The sequence below is a fragment of the Bos indicus x Bos taurus genome, chromosome 14 (genome assembly GCF_003369695.1).
Source record: "Bos indicus x Bos taurus breed Angus x Brahman F1 hybrid chromosome 14, Bos_hybrid_MaternalHap_v2.0, whole genome shotgun sequence".
In the NCBI taxonomy this organism is placed as follows: domain Eukaryota; kingdom Metazoa; phylum Chordata; class Mammalia; order Artiodactyla; family Bovidae; genus Bos; species Bos indicus x Bos taurus.
The window spans coordinates 34311053-34329440 of record NC_040089.1 but is presented as its reverse complement, the minus strand read 5'-3'; the positions used below and the strand labels follow the sequence as shown (position 1 = coordinate 34329440).

Sequence of the window (18388 nt, the reverse complement as noted above, 5' to 3'; positions counted from 1 at the left end):
CTATGCTTTAATAAAAGAAGCAGTTAAAATTATTTTAGTCACTGGAATAATAAGTGTGTTTGTTTAAACAGTAGCCACACACCTAGACAGAAATAAATCTTGTTAAAACAGCAGCTCACTTCTGACCTTACTTGCTTTTGCTCATTCTGGGTCCCCAAACCTTGACTGTAGTAAAGTAGCCAAGGTCTACTCGGCCTATTTGTAATTTAATCTTTAAAAGGCTCTTTAACCTGATACTTTATGAAGAAAAATTAAAAAGGATTAGTTACGTATGCCTTGTATTTCTAGCCTAAAATGAGAACCTAAACATTCGAGTATGCTACAGTTAACTGAGGCATGTTTCCCTACTACAAACTACAAATGACCTTTTGTTGGATTTTTATTCAGTCTTAACTTTCTTCTCACAGAAGAACTCAAACCCTAGGTCACTTTATGAGATTGATCTGCGTTTTGATTTGATCTGAATCGTTGATTGTGTTATTTTTGTGAAAAACATCAGAAAGTATGCAAGAAGACACTGTGATACATAGTGCTTTGAAGTTCCTTGAAGGCAGGTCTTTTTTTTTTTTTTTTTTCTTTTAAACCCTCTCAAGAGCTTGTGTATATCCCTGTTTACAGGTCTTGGTATTATACATATTTTCTGGATAATTGCATGAATGGATTTCTATTTATCTTTATGTGTTGGAATCTTCTCTTGTGTCTGATGCCATTCTAGTTTCCAGCTAGTCTGCCTGAGACATTTCATTTTTGCTTTAAAGTCTTTATTAGTATTTATGAAAGGGGATTTGTTTTATTCTGGTTATCTGTTGCTTAAAGCAACAACTTATTGTCATCTCATCATTGTGTGGCTTAGGAATTTGGACATGGCCTAGGCGGGATGGCTTGTCGCTGCTCCCCCAGGTGTGGAGTCTCTGCTGGGAAGATCAAGAACTAGAGGCTTGAACGGTGTGGTGCTGGCTAGGCATTTCATTCTCTTTTTGACATGGCCTCTCTCATGCCAAGGTTTGGCTTCCTCACAGTACAGTGTCTTAACAGTAGTCAGGTTTGTGTAGCAGCTCAGGACTGTGAGAAAGAAGGTTCCAGTGTTCCAGGCTGGAGTTCTAAGGCTCCAAAGTCCCAGAATATCACTTCTGCCACAGTCTTTTGGTCCAGCCAATCCCTAAGGCAACTGTCGATCCAAGGGTAGGCAGTTAAAATCCATTTCTCAATGAGAGGAATATCAAAAAGTTTATTGCTACCGTTAGTTTTCCATAGTTCTGTTCTTTATGCACTATTTGTCATCTTCATTATTAACCTTGTTAGGCTGTGGTTTATCCTAGGATGTTCGGCAAAATGTCTACTGCTGTGCGCTTGCATGGTAAGTCATCTCTTCCTTCCTCGTGTAGTTGTGGCTTAACTACCTGAGCGCTCTTAGCCCCAGACCAGAGAGAGAGAGAGAGACAAATAGAGAAGTGTTAAGTCTCTTTGGGTAGAATCAAGAACTTCTTGAACGCAAGTTCATGTTCAAAATGATTTTTCCCTGTGGTACCAGGTGAAAATTCCTATCTGTTTGTTTGTGTGTGTGTATATAAAATTTCATACTAAGTAGGCCAGTGTGGTACCTAGAGATTATGGTTTCATATACAATTTTAAAATTTCATATGCTATTTAAAAATCTAGGCAATTGACATAAGATTGGCAAATTTGGGATTTTTCCAAGTCATTACATGAAAAAAAATAACCATCTACTACCACCTTTTAAGAAAATAAAGGGAAAATTTAGTTTCACAAGATAATCTCATAATCTAATAATGAAGGAAAATCCTCAAAACTTTGTTCTTAAGTTACATAGAGACACATTTTGGGAACCACTGGTAGAGCCTTATTTTGATTTGTCAGAATTTTTTAAAAACAAAAGCCGTACACAGATGATTTTTTAATCACATTTTATGGCCATATTTATTATGTAAGTAATGAGGGAAATTAACTGGTGTCATGGCCCTTACGAAAAGCACCCATTTTAGTATATGTCACTTGGATTCCTTTTCAATGCAGAAAGATTTTAGTTTCATTAGGATCTTTTAAACAAAATCAGATTTGCTAACTATAAATATAAATAAAACTACCAAATCAATAAGATTTAAATTATTGGTAACCATGCAGTATTGTGTGGCTGTGACAGTCTTGCTGTTCACAACCTGTTGAGCTCTGGTACCTGTGAGTCCAGCATGTGCTGTTATTGGCTGTGTAACAGTATTTCATATCCCCTCTTCCTTATTTTTTTTTTTTCTTGAACTTATAGAAAACTTTGTCCATTAAGACTTGATATCAAAGACATTTAAATAAGACTAGTCTCTAATTCCAATTGTAAGCACAAAAACAAGTACTGAAATTAAACAGCAGTAGGCTATCAGCTGTATAATGGGCGTCCATATGAATTAGCAGATCCCTTTGTTAAATAACTTAGATTGTCGTCAGAATGAAAATATGATTTTAAAAAGTTTCATGGACATTTATATACATTCTGAGTCTTTGAGGCTTCTAGTTTGAGTGAAAATTCAGCACCAATAGATTGTTTTCCTGTCTCCCTCCTTAGCTTTTAGAACTGTTTTATTTTCTTTTTAAAATGAGATTCCTTATGTCAGATAAAACCCTCATTTTGTCATAGCCTTTAAGTATTTTTTCCTTCACTCCAGCTTTTATGCTACAACATCATAGTGTTTTCTTCCATTCTCTTTGCTTATATAAGCACAAGCCTTTATTGAATAATCCTGTTAGTGAAACATTTTTAGGGCAATTCATTGGATTGTATTGGGTGAATTCACTGGGTGAACTGATGCTTGGGGCTGTTTTTTGTGGTTGCTGGCTGTTACAAGCATCTTCTTGATGTCAGACCTTTTCTTCTGGGGAGAATGAGCTGGGTGGACCATGAAGTCCAGAGGAGTGGAACTAGACTGAAAGAACGAAGGAATCGGGATGGAAGTGGGGTGGAGGGTCGGTAGGTGTGGGTGTGGTGGTGATTTTGAGCTCGGAGAGACCCAGATGCCACCAGCAGGTCTTCCTCTTGCTTCGGTGAGGATATCACTTACGTTCCCTGCTTTTCACCTTCCTCACCTACAGAATGGAATTGATAGATGCCCATTTATGGAAAACATCAAAAATAATGCATGGAAAGCTTGTATCAAAGTGGCTGACACCTGATATTTAACACAAGGTGGCTCTGGTTGCTTGGTCAGCATGTTAGACTGCTCATCTCCAGATCTTTCAAGTTGTGTTTGTATCTTGTGTTATTAGATATTTTACCTGTAAATTCTAGATTTACAACTAATATACAAGCCTCTCTCATATCTTTTTGGATATGTAATGCTCTTCTTTGGTGGGAAGGCTGACATATATTTGATGATGATTTCCAAAGCAGACAGTTCAAACATGAGGGCAAGGCCAGTGTTTTTAGTATAATATTTGTTTCTGGGTTCACAGAAACTCCTTTAGTCAGAGGAAGTACTGTCAGTGTTGGGAGAGGTACTTAATCTCTTTGAGCCTCAGTTTTGCATCATAAAATGGTGTAGTTACAATAGGTATTTCTAGGTTTCTTCCATACCTAAATTTTGATGCAAAATGATACCATCACCGAGGGTCCAATTTTCTCCACTGTGCCTCTAAGTTTTTGTTGAAACCCAGACACAGAGTAGAATGAAAAATTGCCTCTTCAGTTTTTTAACAAAATGGGAAACTCTATTGGTCCTCACAATGAGTCAAATTTCGACTCAGTGTCTTTTTTTGATACATTTCTTGTTCCTGACTGTTGGATCCATGGATTGACTCTGAAATCATATAGACAGAGAGACAATGACAGTTTGACTAGGTAGTAACTTGTACTCCAAGGATAAACTAAATTGCAGTGCTTTTCTCCTAAGCTAAGCTAAGCTAAGTCGCTTCAGTCGTGTCCGACTCTGTGCGACCCATAGATGGCAGCCCACCAGGCTCCCCCGTCCCTGGGATTCTCCAGGCAAGAACACTGGAGTGGGTTGCCATTTCCTTCTCCAGTGCATGAAAGTGAAAGTGAAGTCGCTCAGTCGTGTCCGACCCTCAGCGACCCCATGGACTGCAGCCTACCAGGCTCCTCCGTCCATGGGATTTTCCAGGCAAGAGTACTGGAGTGGGGTGCCATTCAATTTTGGAATGCCATATTCTTTCTAGAACTCTAAATTACTGCTGCTACTGCTGCTGCTAAATCACTTCAGTCGTGTCCGACTCTGTGCAACCCCACAGACGGCAGCCCACCAGGCTCCCCCGTCCCTGGGATTCTCCAGGCAAAAATACTGGAGTGGGTTGCCATTTCCTTCTCCTCTTAATTATATCACATAAAATTGTAATTGTACTTCAAGGGAAAAAGAACTTATCTGTGATACAAAATTAGGCCTGTGAACACATATACTCTGTGAGCTGTTTTCAACTTGAAAATTAAAATGCCATTGTTTGGGTGCTTGCTTCTTTTTTTTTGTCTTCAGTAGATAAAGCTGCCAAGTCACAGGGCCTTGAGCCAGGCGGACTCAGGTTTAATATCAGCTCTATGCACATTCTTTGAGTTTAGACAAATTGTGTTACCTCTTCTTGGTTATAAAATGGGTATTATATAACACCTTCCTTTTAAAGAAGACACACTCTTATCCTCTTTCATAGTGGTTTTTTTTTGTTTTGTTTTTTAAGAATGTTCCCTTTTTTATGTTGAACCGATGATTATCTTAATGTGGTCATATACTGTTGAAAGCAGCAGCCTCCCTGGAGTGGGTGAGAATTGGGTGAGAATTGACAGTGACAGTCATCTGGGGAAGAAGCTGGTCCTTAGAGAGGAAACAAACTCAGAAGGGGCTTTGGTGGACAGAAGCTTTGTGTTGGTCCCTGTGATGTAGGGGCTTCCCCAATAGCTCAGCAGTAAAGAATCTGCCTGCAATGCACAAGACGTGGGTTCAGTCCCTGGGCGGGGAAGATCCTCTGGAGGAGGGCATGGCAACCCACTCCAGTATTCTTGGCTGGAAAACCCCATGGACAGAGGACCCTGGTGGGCCACAGTCCATAGGGTCACAAAGAGCCGGACACAACTGAAATGGCTGAGCCCAAGCTGTGTTGTGGTATTTGAGGACACTGCTGCGTATTGGGAGATTAAAGACCACCCCATCCTTTGTAGACGAATCGTAGAGGTATTTTTCTTCAGATGATATAGTTTTAATGCTACTTCTGATTCACTTCCTTTTGTTACCCCACAGTCCTGAGGTAATTATTGTGCAGATTTGTGTGGGTTGTGCTCAGGGTTATGAGGGGAAGCTTCTAGGCTCGTTTTGTAGCAGAGTGGTCATTGCAGTTAGGGTGAACATCCAAGGAGCAGGTGAGTTTCTGAGAGGAGTTTACAGTCTTATTCCTTCTCCCTGAGTGGATTTTGTTCCTTTTTTGTTAATATTTATAACAGGATTTATATTTTATTGCATTAAGGATGGTAGATGTGTCTTCTCACACTGATTTATTGTAAAAAATAAACTGATAATCTGTAGTAATCCTCACCTTTTCTGGCATATACTGTAGGCTTCTGTACCTATTCCCATTTCAGTGAGGATGGAAGGGAACATTCAGGCCAAAATGATCCAACCCTCTTGGGAGGAAAACAATTACAATTCTACTCATAGTTTTGGGGGGCCTTTTATTTTGGGGAGACTGGTTGGTTGACAGGTTGGCATGTTCTCATCTTAGATGCTCTCATCTCTGAGCCTTTCTTTTATGTTTAAGAAAGATTGATTTCTGCCCAATACATTGCTATTTCTTTTCTCCCCTCTAATTCTCTTCAAGACTGTTACTGTGTGTTTTTGGCTGAGCACCCTAATTAAAGCCCTAAGACTTCTTCAGGAGCATTGTTTAAAAGGTCACCTGTCCAACCACAGGTTGTCTTCTTAATCAAAGACGGAGGAAACCTTACCTTTGCCCTCAAGAAGCTCACCGTCTAGGGGGGATGTGTGTGCTCAGTCATGTCTGACTCTTTGCAACTCCATGGATGGTAGCCTGCCAGGCTCCTCTGCTCATGGAATTTTCCAGGCAAGATTACTGGAATGGGGATCTTCTCAACCCAGGGCTCAAATGCACATCTCCTGTTTCTCCTGCATTGGCAGGTAGATTATTTACCCCTTGAGCCAAATTTTAATATAAGCTAGTCATGATAGTGATCATTTGCATATGTTGTGTCCAAATCCTTTTTTCCTATCACTTGACAACACTTTAACTTTTCTCCAGTCTGCTTTATGTCTGCATCATTCTGATGAAACTCTTCTTAGGAAAGTCATGAGCAATTTCTGCTCTAACTCAGGTAGGCACTGTGCAGCTCTCACTAAGGAGCCTTGAGTAGTGTTGTCCAGCCTCTCTTTCCGGGAAGTCCTTCTCTCAGATTCTGTGCTGGTAGTCTCCCTCCTGCCCCTTGGGTAGTTTCTTCTCATTCTCCTTGGTTAGTTCCTTTCCTACATAATTTTTAAAAGAAGGAGTTCCTTAGGGCTTTATTCCAGACTCCCAGCTCTTTGTTCTTTAAACCATTATTAGTGGATTTAAATGATGTTTTCAAGTTAGTGACTCCAAATTTAGTATCTTTAGTCGTCTCCCAAATTGGAGGCATGTGCATTCAACCACATGAGAGTTAATTTTTCTTCTAGGTCTGTCTCTATGTGAGAATACTCCTCTTTGGAGAGTTAGTGTTTTGTGATAGTTGCATCACTATATTAACTCTGAACATGTTGAATGAGAGACAGACTTGAAAGGAATGGTTGTATGAGATGTGCAAATTTGATGGATATTTTATTTTTCATCATATCACACATATCAATTGTATATGTGTACCTACCTGTAGCTTGGGTGTGTGTGTATGCTCAGTCATGTCTGACCCTTTGTGACCCCATGGGCTGTAACCTATAGCTTAGGAGTTTTTAAATAGACAATATATCCTTTTCTATATATCTATTTTAATTGTAGCTTACAAGTTTTTAATACTTAGTATGGATGAAAAGTTATGAAGTCATAAATTACTTCACTTAAAATTGAAGTATAGATGATTTACAGTTTTATTTAAGTTTCATGTTACAACATAGTGATTCACAGTATTTAAAGATTATACTCCTCTTGTAGTTATTATGGTGCTTCCCAAGTGGCACAGTGGTAAGGAATCTGCCTGCCAATGCAGGAGACACAGGAGATGTGGGTTTGATCCCTGGGTTGGGAAGATCCCCTGGAGGAGGAAATGGCGACATAAACCAGAATTCTTGCCTGAAAAATTCCAGGCACAGGGGAGCCTGGCTGGCTACAGTGCATGGGGATCACAAACAATCGGGTGCCACTGAGTGAGCACGCATAGTTATTGGAAAGTATTGGTTATGTTCCCTATGTTGTACAGTATATCTTTATTTATTTTCTACATAGTAGCTTGTACATCTTAGTCCCTTACCCCTATCTTTTTTTTTTCCATAGAAAAGCATTTTACTTTCTGATTTTTATTTTTTATTAACTTTTATTGGAGTATAGTTGCTTTACAGTGTAGTGTTCCTGCTGTACAGCGAATTGAATCAGTTATATATACACCCCTCTTTTTTGGATTTCCTTCCCTTTTAGGTCATCACAGCATTGAATAGAGCTTCATGTTCTCATTAGTCACACATTTTGTGTATAGAAGTGTATGTATGTCAGTCCCAGTCTGCCAGTTCATCCCATCCCCTCCTCCCCACTTGGTATCCATATATTTGTTCTTCACATCTTTTATCTCTATTTCTGCTTTGCAAATAAGTCCACTTATCATTTTTCTAGATTCCACATAAAAGGGAGATTATGCATATGTGTGACTTACTTCACTCTGTATGACAGCCTCTGGGTCTGTCTACACCTCTGCAAATGGGACAGTTTCATTCCTTTTTATGGCTGAGTAATATTCCATCGTGCACAGCTTCTTTATTCACACCTCTGTTGATGGACATTTAGGTTGCTTCCCTGTCTTGACTGTTGTAAACAGTTCTGCGGTGAATGCTGGTGTTCATGTATCCTTTCAAACCATGTTTTTCTCCTGATATGTGCCCAGCTCCCTTACCCTTATCTTGCCCTTACCTACTTTCCCTCCCCCTTGATAACCACCAGTTTGCTCACTATATCTGTGTGTCTTTTTTGCTGTATTCACTGGTTTGTTTTATTGTTTTAGATGCCATGTATAAAGAGTTTCACGGGTTAGGAATCATTGAACTCTTTAAACAAAGAGAAAACGTAAGCTTGTCTATAAAGTATATGTAGAAGTATATTGTCTGAAGTATATTCATCAGTTAACTTATGAATTATTCTTCTGTAGATTAGATGTTATTTTTAGCACCATTAACTTAATATTTGGGAAAGAATTTTACCTTGTATATGTAATACACTTTCTTTACGTTATTAAGACTTTTAAGGATATTTTATCTAAATATATATGTTTTATATATATATATATATATATGTATGTATGTATGTATGTATAGATACAGTGTCCTATTCAGTAATCTGAAGTAGTTCTCATAGGTAAATCTTGAAAGTAAGACTTTCCTCTTGATGTTACATGAGTTGAAACATGCCAAGGTAAAGGTGTTTTCTGTTCAGGTGTTTGGGAGTTTTTGTGCATCTCAGCAACGTGGAAAAATTATTGGCTTGAACTGTTGAAAAATCTCAAGTAATTTGATCAGAACCTCTAGCTTTCTCTTCCTTTCCCCATGTGTCCTCTCTATTTCTATCCATGTGTCTGACTGGCTTGTTGACTGAGCTGGTGCTGGCTAAATTACAAAGAAGGCCTACATGGGAACATGAAGTATGGTGACTTCCTTTTTGTTAGTCATCTTTCCAGTGCTGGTTCCATGTACTCTGTTGTCCGTCAAAAATCAAGTTGGTTTTGTTACGATTAGAAAGTATATTTTTTGCATACTGACACTGGTGTTGATGACTTTCTCTTTTTCTTTTCTCTATTTTACTTTTTGGCTGGGCCTCACAGTATGTGAGATCTTAGTTCCCCAACCGGGGATCAAACTGCCGCCCCCTTGCATTGGCAGCCCGAAGTCTTTAACCACTGAATCACCAGGGAAGTCCTGATGACTTCCTTTAATTGGTGGCAATCTTGAGAAAATTATGAGGCTACATTTGAGTCAGGAAAAAAATAATGTGCAGAGTTATTAACAATGTCAGCCTGGGTGGCGTGAGGAACACACTGCTCTTGTTGCTGCCAAGTCGCTTCAGTCATGTCTGACTCTGTGCGACTCCATGGACTGCAGCCTACCAGGCTTCTCCGTCCATGGGATTCTCCAGGCAAGAACACTGGAGTGGGTTGCCATTTCCTTCTCCAATGCATGAAAGTGGAAAGTGAAAGTGAAGTCACTCAGTCGTGTCTGACTCTTAGCGACCCCATGGACTGCAGCCTACCAGGCTCCTGCATCCATGGGTTGGTACCATACCAAAAACTCTTGTTGGTACCATACCAAAAACTCAAGGCGGCTGTTTTCAGGCTGATCACATTTTGGGCCACCTTTTTCAAATCAAATTGCCAACAATGATAACATTATCAACATTTTCATAATAGCCTAGTAGGTAAGAGTATAACTGATTCAGCAGTCAGACTCAGGGTTCAAATCCAGGGCTTTGCTGCCGTATCAGTTATGTAGCCTTGGGCTTCATCTCAGTTAAGTTTCTGAATCTACAAAGGAGTGATGATGGTGGCAGTAACCTGCCTCATAGGATTGTTGGGAAGATTAAATTAAGTAACACATTTCAAGCCCTTTGCCCAGAGCTCTCAATGATAGTTGTTACTTGTGGTGATATTAAACCCAAACAGCAAGATATGGCCCTTCCCTTATACTACTAAGTTAGAAGGTACTGTCTTAGCCACGGTTATACACACATGACTTCATTTTCTTTCTGGCTTATTTTCCTTCTTCTGGCTCTGTTCCTAACTTTTTTTTTTTTTTTTTAAACAAGCAAATAAAATATCAAGTGCATCTCCTTCTAACTCTCCCCTGCCTTTTAAAAAATCATCAACCTATTTCTTTAATGCTGCCAACAATCTTTTTTAAGTGATGTTAGCTCAGTCCTGATTTCTTTTTCTTTTGCTTTTTGTCTCAAAGTAATTGTGTTAGTTGACGCTCTCCTTGGCAAATGCTCACACCACCGTTTGCTACTGTTGGTTGTTGGTTTAGTCACTCAGTCGTGTCTGACTCTTGTGACCCCGTGGACTGAAGCCCACCAGGCTCCTCTGTCCATGGAATTCTCCAGGCAAGAATACTGGGGTGGCCTGCCATTTTCAGTCAGTCCCCATTTGCATTCCCTAACCCAGGATACCACGGGTATGTTTTCTGTCTCTGTAGTTTTACTTTTTCTTGGAATTTCAAGTAAGTGAAATCATGTAGTCTGTTGTCTTTGTGTCCGGCTTCTTTCTTCAGCAAAATGTTTTTGAGACTCATTCATGCTGTGGCATACGTTAGCTATCCATTCCTTTTTTATTGTTGAGTCGTATTTCATTGTATGAATGTACCATATTCTGAAAAAGATTCATTCTGCAACTGAAACTTTTGAATTTTTTTCAGCATAATTGATAAGAACATTCATGTACAACTCTCTGTATGGTCCTCTGTCCCTGAGATGAATGAAAACACACCTTGATGTGAAATCGTTGGGTGAGATGATGAGACACTTCCAAACTGTTTTCCAAAATGACTGTACTATTGCACTTTCCCACCAGCAAGGGATAAAATGGGAAAGTTCTAGTTTCTCCATATCCTTGGCAATGCTTTGGGTATTTTACTGGATGGGCTATGGTATTTTGTTTTGATTTTGACTTCCAATGACTAACGATACCCAATATTTTTTGATGTACGTTCCCTGTGAGATATATATATATAAAATATCTTAACATATTTTTCTCATTAAAAAAATTGAACTATCTTTTATTATTGTGAGAGTCCTTTATTTATTCTATGTACATCCTTTATTATGTATTTAGCTCTTTATATATTCTAAATACATAATTTCAGATAATTATTTTGCCAGTATTTTCTTTCAGTCTGTAGCTTGTGTTTTCATTTGTTAAATTATTTCTTTTGAAAAACAGGAGATTTAACATTATTACTTTTCAAATTTTTATTTGTTTATTTGGCTGGGCTCTTCATTGCTGAGAGAGGCTTTCTCTAGTTGCAGCGAGTGGGAGCTGCTCTTGCTTGCAGTGTGTGGGCTTCTCCTTGTGGTGGCCTCTCCCGTTGCAGAGCACAGGCTCTAGGGCGTGCGGACTGCCAGTTGTGGCACGTGGGCTCAGTCGCTGCGGCTCCTGGGCTCTCGAGCACAAGCTCAGCAGTTGTGTTGCACAGGCTCACTTGCCCTACAGCATGTGGGATCTTCGCAGATCAAGGATCGAACCTGTGTCTCCTGCATTGGCAGGTGGATTCTTTACCACTAAGCCACCAGGGAAGCCCAGAAGTTTTAATTATAAAGGAATTCAGTTTTGTGTTTTCCTTTTATGGTCTTTAAACAATTTTTTTTTCTTTTATGCCTTTAAAGTATCATACCTAAAATATTTTTGCCTAATCCACAGTAATTTTCTCCAACTGCTTTCTTTTACAAGCTTTGTAGCTCTTATTTCTAGATCTATGATACTATCCATTTTGAGTTGACTTTTTCCATAGTGCAAGGTAAAGGTTGAGGTTCTTCCTCCCTCTCATATGTATAATCAGTTTTTGGTATCATTTTTTTGGAAAGACTGCCCCTTTCTTCACTAAATTACCATGTCACCTTTATTGAATATGGATTGATATAAATGTGCGAGCCTGTTTTGGACTCTGTTGTCTTCTGTTGTTTATCTTTATGGCAGTACCCTACCTCTTTGATTATTATAACTTTATTGTAAGATTTGAAATCAGGTATTAATATTATCTTTCCGCTTTTAGTTTTAAAGCCAGTCCTCATTCAAAAATGTCTCAGCAGGGGATTTCCCTGGCGGTGCGGTGTTAAGACTGCACTTCTACTGCAGGGGGCACTGGTTCAATCCCTGGTCAAGGATTGAAGGTCCTGCCTGCTGCACAGCATGGCCAAGGCGGGGCGAGGGGAATCCCATCAGACTCCCACATTTATGCATCGCCTGGGCGATTATGGGCAGAGAAAGCTATGAAGACGTCTCAGGAAAGATCAGTTTTACTTGGGCTAGGCTAGGCTTGTCATTGTACTGAGTTACTTGTCACAGCTAGCAGCATTTAGCAGAATCACACTTGGCAGAATCATAATTATGTGTAATGCCTGCCGTGTACCAAGTGCTTTGTGTAATTATCTCATTTAATACTTTCAGGGTGGTGCAGAGAGGACATTATCCTCATTTGATAGTTGAGTCCACAATAACATTTTTGAGGTCACACGCCTAAGCAGCTGGCTTGTGATGGAAATATTAACAGCAGCAGTATTCACGTGAGAGAGCCAGGTTTTGAAATCTCACCTGTTTGATGATCTTAGCCCTAGGTTCTTTTATCTGCTCCAGGCAGCTTTTTTTTTCTATGGAGAGGAGGTTTACCTTTTTGGTTTATACAGTGGAAATAGTAGTGGTTGTAAGAGAGAGGACGTGTGTATCCCTCTGTCGTTTCCTGCAAGGTTCCTCTCTGTCCTTCTGTCACTCTGCCAGGCTCAGGGCAGTCTGCTCCTCTTGCCTTGAAACTCCTAAAGGAGCTTCCTAAAAACTGTCAGGGCTCACAGAAGAGTAGGAAGATGCCGGTTTCTCATAGGCTTGTCATTGCTCCAACTGTCACTTTTAAACAGCTATTATTTCCATGGGCAGAGGAGCCTGGTGGGCTCACAGAGTCAGACACAACCAAGCATGCACACAGACAGAGAGACGGTGACTTAGAAAACATTTTGTAATTCTATGTTTATAAGTATTTTATTAGTTCTTCTGGTTTAAAGTGTCACACCGAGGTATCATAATATACTGTCTTCATGTTTTTATGTATCATCTGTCTTCATGTTTTTAATGTATTTTTGTTTAGTTTGGATTCATTAGCACTTTTTCCTCCTTATATTAGCACATTCAGAAAAGCCTTTGTGAATGGTATAGATCAAGCCGTAATTGTTTAATGTCATCATTTCTACTCATATCACAAGTTTTAACTCTTGACTGTTGCATAGTGTGATGTCCTTGAGCAAATTAGTTGTTGGTATAGACTTAGAATGGGCTTAAGTAGGTCAGCATAATGAGTATATTTACCCCCAGGAGCATGGTATAGAATTGATGACCCCTATTATGTAACAGTTTATTGCACACTGCTCATGGACTACCACTGGAGGAGAATCTGTTCATTTTATTTACTATGATAACTTCTTATTTGCATATAGACTTCCTTTTGTTTTTCATGAATCATCTCTTCCTGATTCCCTAGCTGCATTTCCTCATATATGATGATTTCCAGCTTGAGCAGGTCCTGGTAAAAATGAAAGTGCATTTTCCCCCATTTCTTTCCCCTTTAGACCTCTCAGGTTATGAAAATCAGATGTTTCTAGTGCCCTAGAACAATGGCAGTTTGAGTATTAAATTAACATTAGTTGTTTTTTTTTTTTTTTTTTTTTTTTTTACTGTTAGGTTCTATTTATTCTAAAGAATAAAGGGCTCAGAAGAAAGTTAATACTCAAGCCTGATAATGATTCAGAGTATAAATTATTACAGATTGGTGTCACCTGAAGGGAAAAAAGTATAGTAGCTCAGTTTCTAAAAACACTCCCTGAAGCTGATTAAATCCAGTAGCCCATAATAGTTAAAATGAAAACATACCACTAGCAGTCGTGCAGTAGCAGTCGTGCAGCTTTTCTTAGATCTGTAGTGTACACAAGAGTGGTGAACATTCATACACATAAAACCTCATAGGCACGTATTTGCCATGTTCGTATTCTGGGCTGCGCATCTTGAAGGAAACTCCTTAGGTGCAGTGTAAGTGACCCTTGTGTGGGTCAGAGGAAGTGTGTGGTCCTTCATTGCTAAGTTCTTTCTTCTCAAGGGTACAGACCCAGAAGAAACTTGGGGAGCTGTTGCCCTCATTATTGAAAATGTTCAATTCTTACTTTCTTATCCACTCTTCTGCAAATTGCCATAGATAGCATCATTTTTATGGTTATTTAAAATTTTGTTTTGGCTCTGCCGTGTGGCATGCAAGATCTTAGTTCCGGACCAGGGAATCAAACCTAGGGCCCTTGACAGTGAGAGCCAAGTTCTAACCACTGACACTCCAGGGAATTCCCTGTTGCATCATTATACTCTAGACTTTTTTAAGTTATTCACTTTTGAATGTCTTGGTTTAAGCAGTTATGACAGATTGTTATTTCAGTAATTTCAAGCCATTCTCTTCCATAGAGGCAAACTGTAAATCACAGCAAAGTAAGATCAGTATGTGAGCTTAATTAATCATTTAATTAAATCATTTGTTCATTCATTTGGCAAACATCCCTTCCGCACTGTGTTACTGTGGGGTGGTCATTAGACTAGGAGTGCCGTGTAAAAATGGGTAGCTCGGGCCAACTCTGCTTTTATTCAGTGAAGTGCTAGGGATTAGACAAGCAGCTACCAGAAAATGTAATATGTTTTATGTTGAGAACTCAAAACTTGAGGGGTAGACACCTCATAATTCACTGAACTGGAAGACACTGAAATGTGGCCTTGTGTCTTATATTAGTGTGGACAAATAAAAGTTGTGCAGCAAGTCTGCTTCTTGATTTACATGGTATCAGTGAGTTATTAAGTAGAGAGATGTTTTTACTGAGTATTAGTTACATTGGTTATAAAAAGTCATACCAAATCTAATGAGTCTGACGGGATTCTGCATTTTTTGTTCATACTTGTTCATTTCTTTTTATTGCAGATTTCTCTTGGATTTGGCTACACATTTATAGATCTTCTGCACTGTGTACAGTCACAGGTGAGTTAAAAGTAAGCTTTCCTGTTGGTATATTCTGACTTTTTAAGTATAATCAAACATTTAAAATTATTTACAATTGAGCAATATAGTATATAAATAAAATGAATGTGAATTTTAAAATGTCGTACATTGGTCTACATTTGTTTTATTATGAAGATTCAGTATCCACATGTTAGAAATGATATTTGAAGGTAAAAGGACCATAGCTGTTGATCAGTGTTTGTTGTGTATAGTTGGGAAGAGTTTACATTTACCCATTGGATGAGGTGAATTATAATTTCATAGCCTGGCAAAATGTGTATACTTATTTTTATATGTAAATAAAAGAGTGGTTGCTATAGATTCTGGCAGCAAATTTCAGTCTTATACAGGTAGATTTAACGAGCAGGCTCTTCTGGTCCAACCAGTCTGAAATAGCTTCCCAATCACTCCTTATCACACAACTCTGATTTATTTTTATCATAATGTTTATGATCATGTGATGTATTTTTATTTTTAGTCTCTCCTACTAGAATATAAACTCCATGAACATTGGGGCCACGTTTGTCTTGCTAAAAACAGTATCTGTAGCCCTTAGAATAGTGCTCATTGAATAGGAAAGACTGAATAAATGTTTGTTACAGTAATTATTGGGTAATAGATATTAAGAATTGATTTATATTCAGAGTCATTGAACTCTGCATCTGTAAATACAAACTAGAAATAGTTCTTTATACTTTTCTCTAAATATGAAATTAATTTCTATCACATACTTTTTAAATATAGAGCTCTTAAATGCTCAGAGAAATTACCTGTGTTACTCAGGTATGATTAATCAGGGTAGAAGTCAGAGGATAATGCTTCCAATTCGGTATTTTGTCAGCACCCTAGTAGGTTCTTAGGATTAAGTGATGGATAAATCTGACGCAAGTATGGGAGCTTCTCGCCTCCTTACTCCATCACGCTGCCATAATGGAAATGTTGTATGATACCTTTATGGAGAACAAAGTTTATTTGACCTTAACTGTCCAGTTTTAATCTCTGAAAACCAAACAAGTTACAATTTTCCCACTACCTGTCAGTGCATACAAAATGTAATTTACTTAAGTTGTGCTCTCTTTGTAGACTGAGGGGAATTTTGGGCCATTTTTCTACCCTCTCTGTTGCTGTTTGAATTCATTCTTGAAGGTAGCTGTGTGCATACGTTGACACAGCTGCTGCCTTGTGTGCTTGGTGGTTATTCTCTAAGAGTCCCCGGATGTTAGGCACTACCGTTGGTTCGTTACCTTTCATTTTTTGTATGCATTGTGTTTTGATCTGTTTGACCCTCTTTAAGTACTGGTCTCTCCTTCTGCCATCGTGGTTTTTCATTTATAGAAAGAACTAAGTCTAACCTCTAGGCCTTTTTTTCTTTTTTAAAGTTAAATTTTGGGAATGACACAGCCATTTCTTATTTATATCTAATTTGCAAGTGCAACTTGCAGAGATTCCTTTGATAATACTAAATAGCAGCAGTTATTACTTATAGCTCGCTCACTGTGTGGCAGGCATTATGTAAGTGCTCTTCATTATCTTCAGAATAACAGATAAGGAAATGGAAGCTGAGAGAGGTTAAGTGACTTTTTCAAGGTCATATCAAGGAAGTGGCAGTTTGCCACTCCAAAGACTTTGATCTTAACCCCTGAGGTCCATTTTCTGCCTAAGTAGCCTTAAATACAAGCATATTTGTGGCAAGAAATGTAATATAGGAACATAGTATTCATATTTGAGGACTTAAAATTAATTTTAAAATCAAATATTATGGAATATTTTGCTTACATTTCATTAGTAAGTCTTTTAACCTTTATTTCAAACTGTATAACATGACGACTCATTTGAAATTTAATGATGCCCTAAACAATTTAAAGTCCCACTCTGGCACTTTAATTTTGTACTCACTTTTGGGGGGCAGGTGCATGGGAAAAAGCCATTTGGATTCATTTTGTTGTTGTTGTTGTTAAAAAAATATGGTATCCTATGAATCAGAATTCTTTACTCCTTGCGGTATTAGAAATACTATGTTATGAGTGGCATCTGTGATTTGTTGGGTAAATCACTTCTACAGAGAACAGGTTGTGTGAAATATTGTGACTATAGAATTACTTAGAACCCTTATCTTGGATGGTGTCATAATTTATGTCTCTATAGAGACTTACTCTAATTATTTAAGAAATGAAGTGACATAACTTTGAGATAAATCAGAACTTTATCTTTCCTTCTTTATCTTTCCAGAAAAGAACTTCAGCTTTCCTTATTTAATTTTCAAGGTTGAGTAGGATATATAATACAGAAATATTTTGAGTCTCAAATATATAGTATACTGTTGTTATTTAGTCGCTCTGTCATGTCTGACTCTTTGTGACCCCATGGACTGTAGCCCGCCAGGATCCTTTGTCTGTGGGATTCTCCAGAAAAGAAATACTGGAGTGGATTGCCATGCCCTCCTCCAGGGGATCTTCCCGACGCAGGGATAGAACCCGTGTTTCCTGCACTGGCTGGCGGCTTCATTACCACCGAGCCACCAGAGAAGTCCTATAAGATTCTGTACGTGAATGAATATTGAAATTTTGATTTGAAAACATGGTTAAGTATACTTCTTCACATTTTCCTAAAGGATTTTGTCTCTGAGTGTAAATGCAAATTCCAGGTTTGAGTATAGTGGAGGAGAATTCTGTAGTTGGAATTTAAAAAGAATTTTTTTAGCTGCCTGCACTGTGCTTCCTAATCTATAGCTTCGTGAGTGTTGCCATTGCAATCTCACATTTTAAGCATTTTTAAGATTGGCCAATAAAAATTTCTCAGAATTGGTAGTCAAAACAGGAACGTTAGATAAATCTATTTTGACAATGTAGCCTTGAAGTGTAATATTCCCCTTTGCTATGGAAACCTGGGCTCACTGTGGAGTCATATATATTGTGGATTTATATATGTTTATTTTCTCTACAATAGAGATATCTGAGGTGGGCACAGAATGGGATGGGTGGCTGAAGGTTGTTCATGCATGCTAGGTTAGATCTCAACTCTTCAGTACCAACATGGAGAGAGAGTTCTCCAAAGAACAGGAAAGCATGATATACCTCTTGTGGTATGTTGTATACTCAGTGCTAAACACTAAACAGTATATTACATGTATCAAGACATAAAAGAAATTATGTCCCCACTAGTTGGAAATACATTTGAAATGAGTATTTCTTGGATTTTGAATCGTTTCTTTGCTCATAGGTATGAAAAGATTTGTAATTAGGTGTTGGATTTAACTGAGAGGTGTGTAAATTCCCATGAAGACAGGAAAGCTTGATTTGACTATATATCTGAGAAAATCAGTATTATTCTAAACAGAAATGCAGTATATTAATATTTAAATGCTTTAGGCAAAAATCTGCCAGCATTTAACTGTATTGCTATTTTAGTGGTATTTCCTTCAGATG

At 38.4% G+C, this 18388-nt stretch overlaps 1 protein-coding gene across 4 annotated transcripts in view; it reads left to right on the top strand.

Annotated features, from left to right (window-relative positions):
* Positions 1-18388, top strand: part of NCOA2 (nuclear receptor coactivator 2) — a 285061-nt gene that overhangs the window by 89163 nt on the left and 177510 nt on the right. For all 4 annotated transcript variants that reach the window (XM_027561151.1, XM_027561153.1, XM_027561154.1 and 1 more), the window contains one exon: positions 14886-14942. The gene's annotated coding sequence lies outside the window, so the exon portion shown is untranslated. The remainder of the gene's footprint in view (positions 1-14885; positions 14943-18388) is intronic.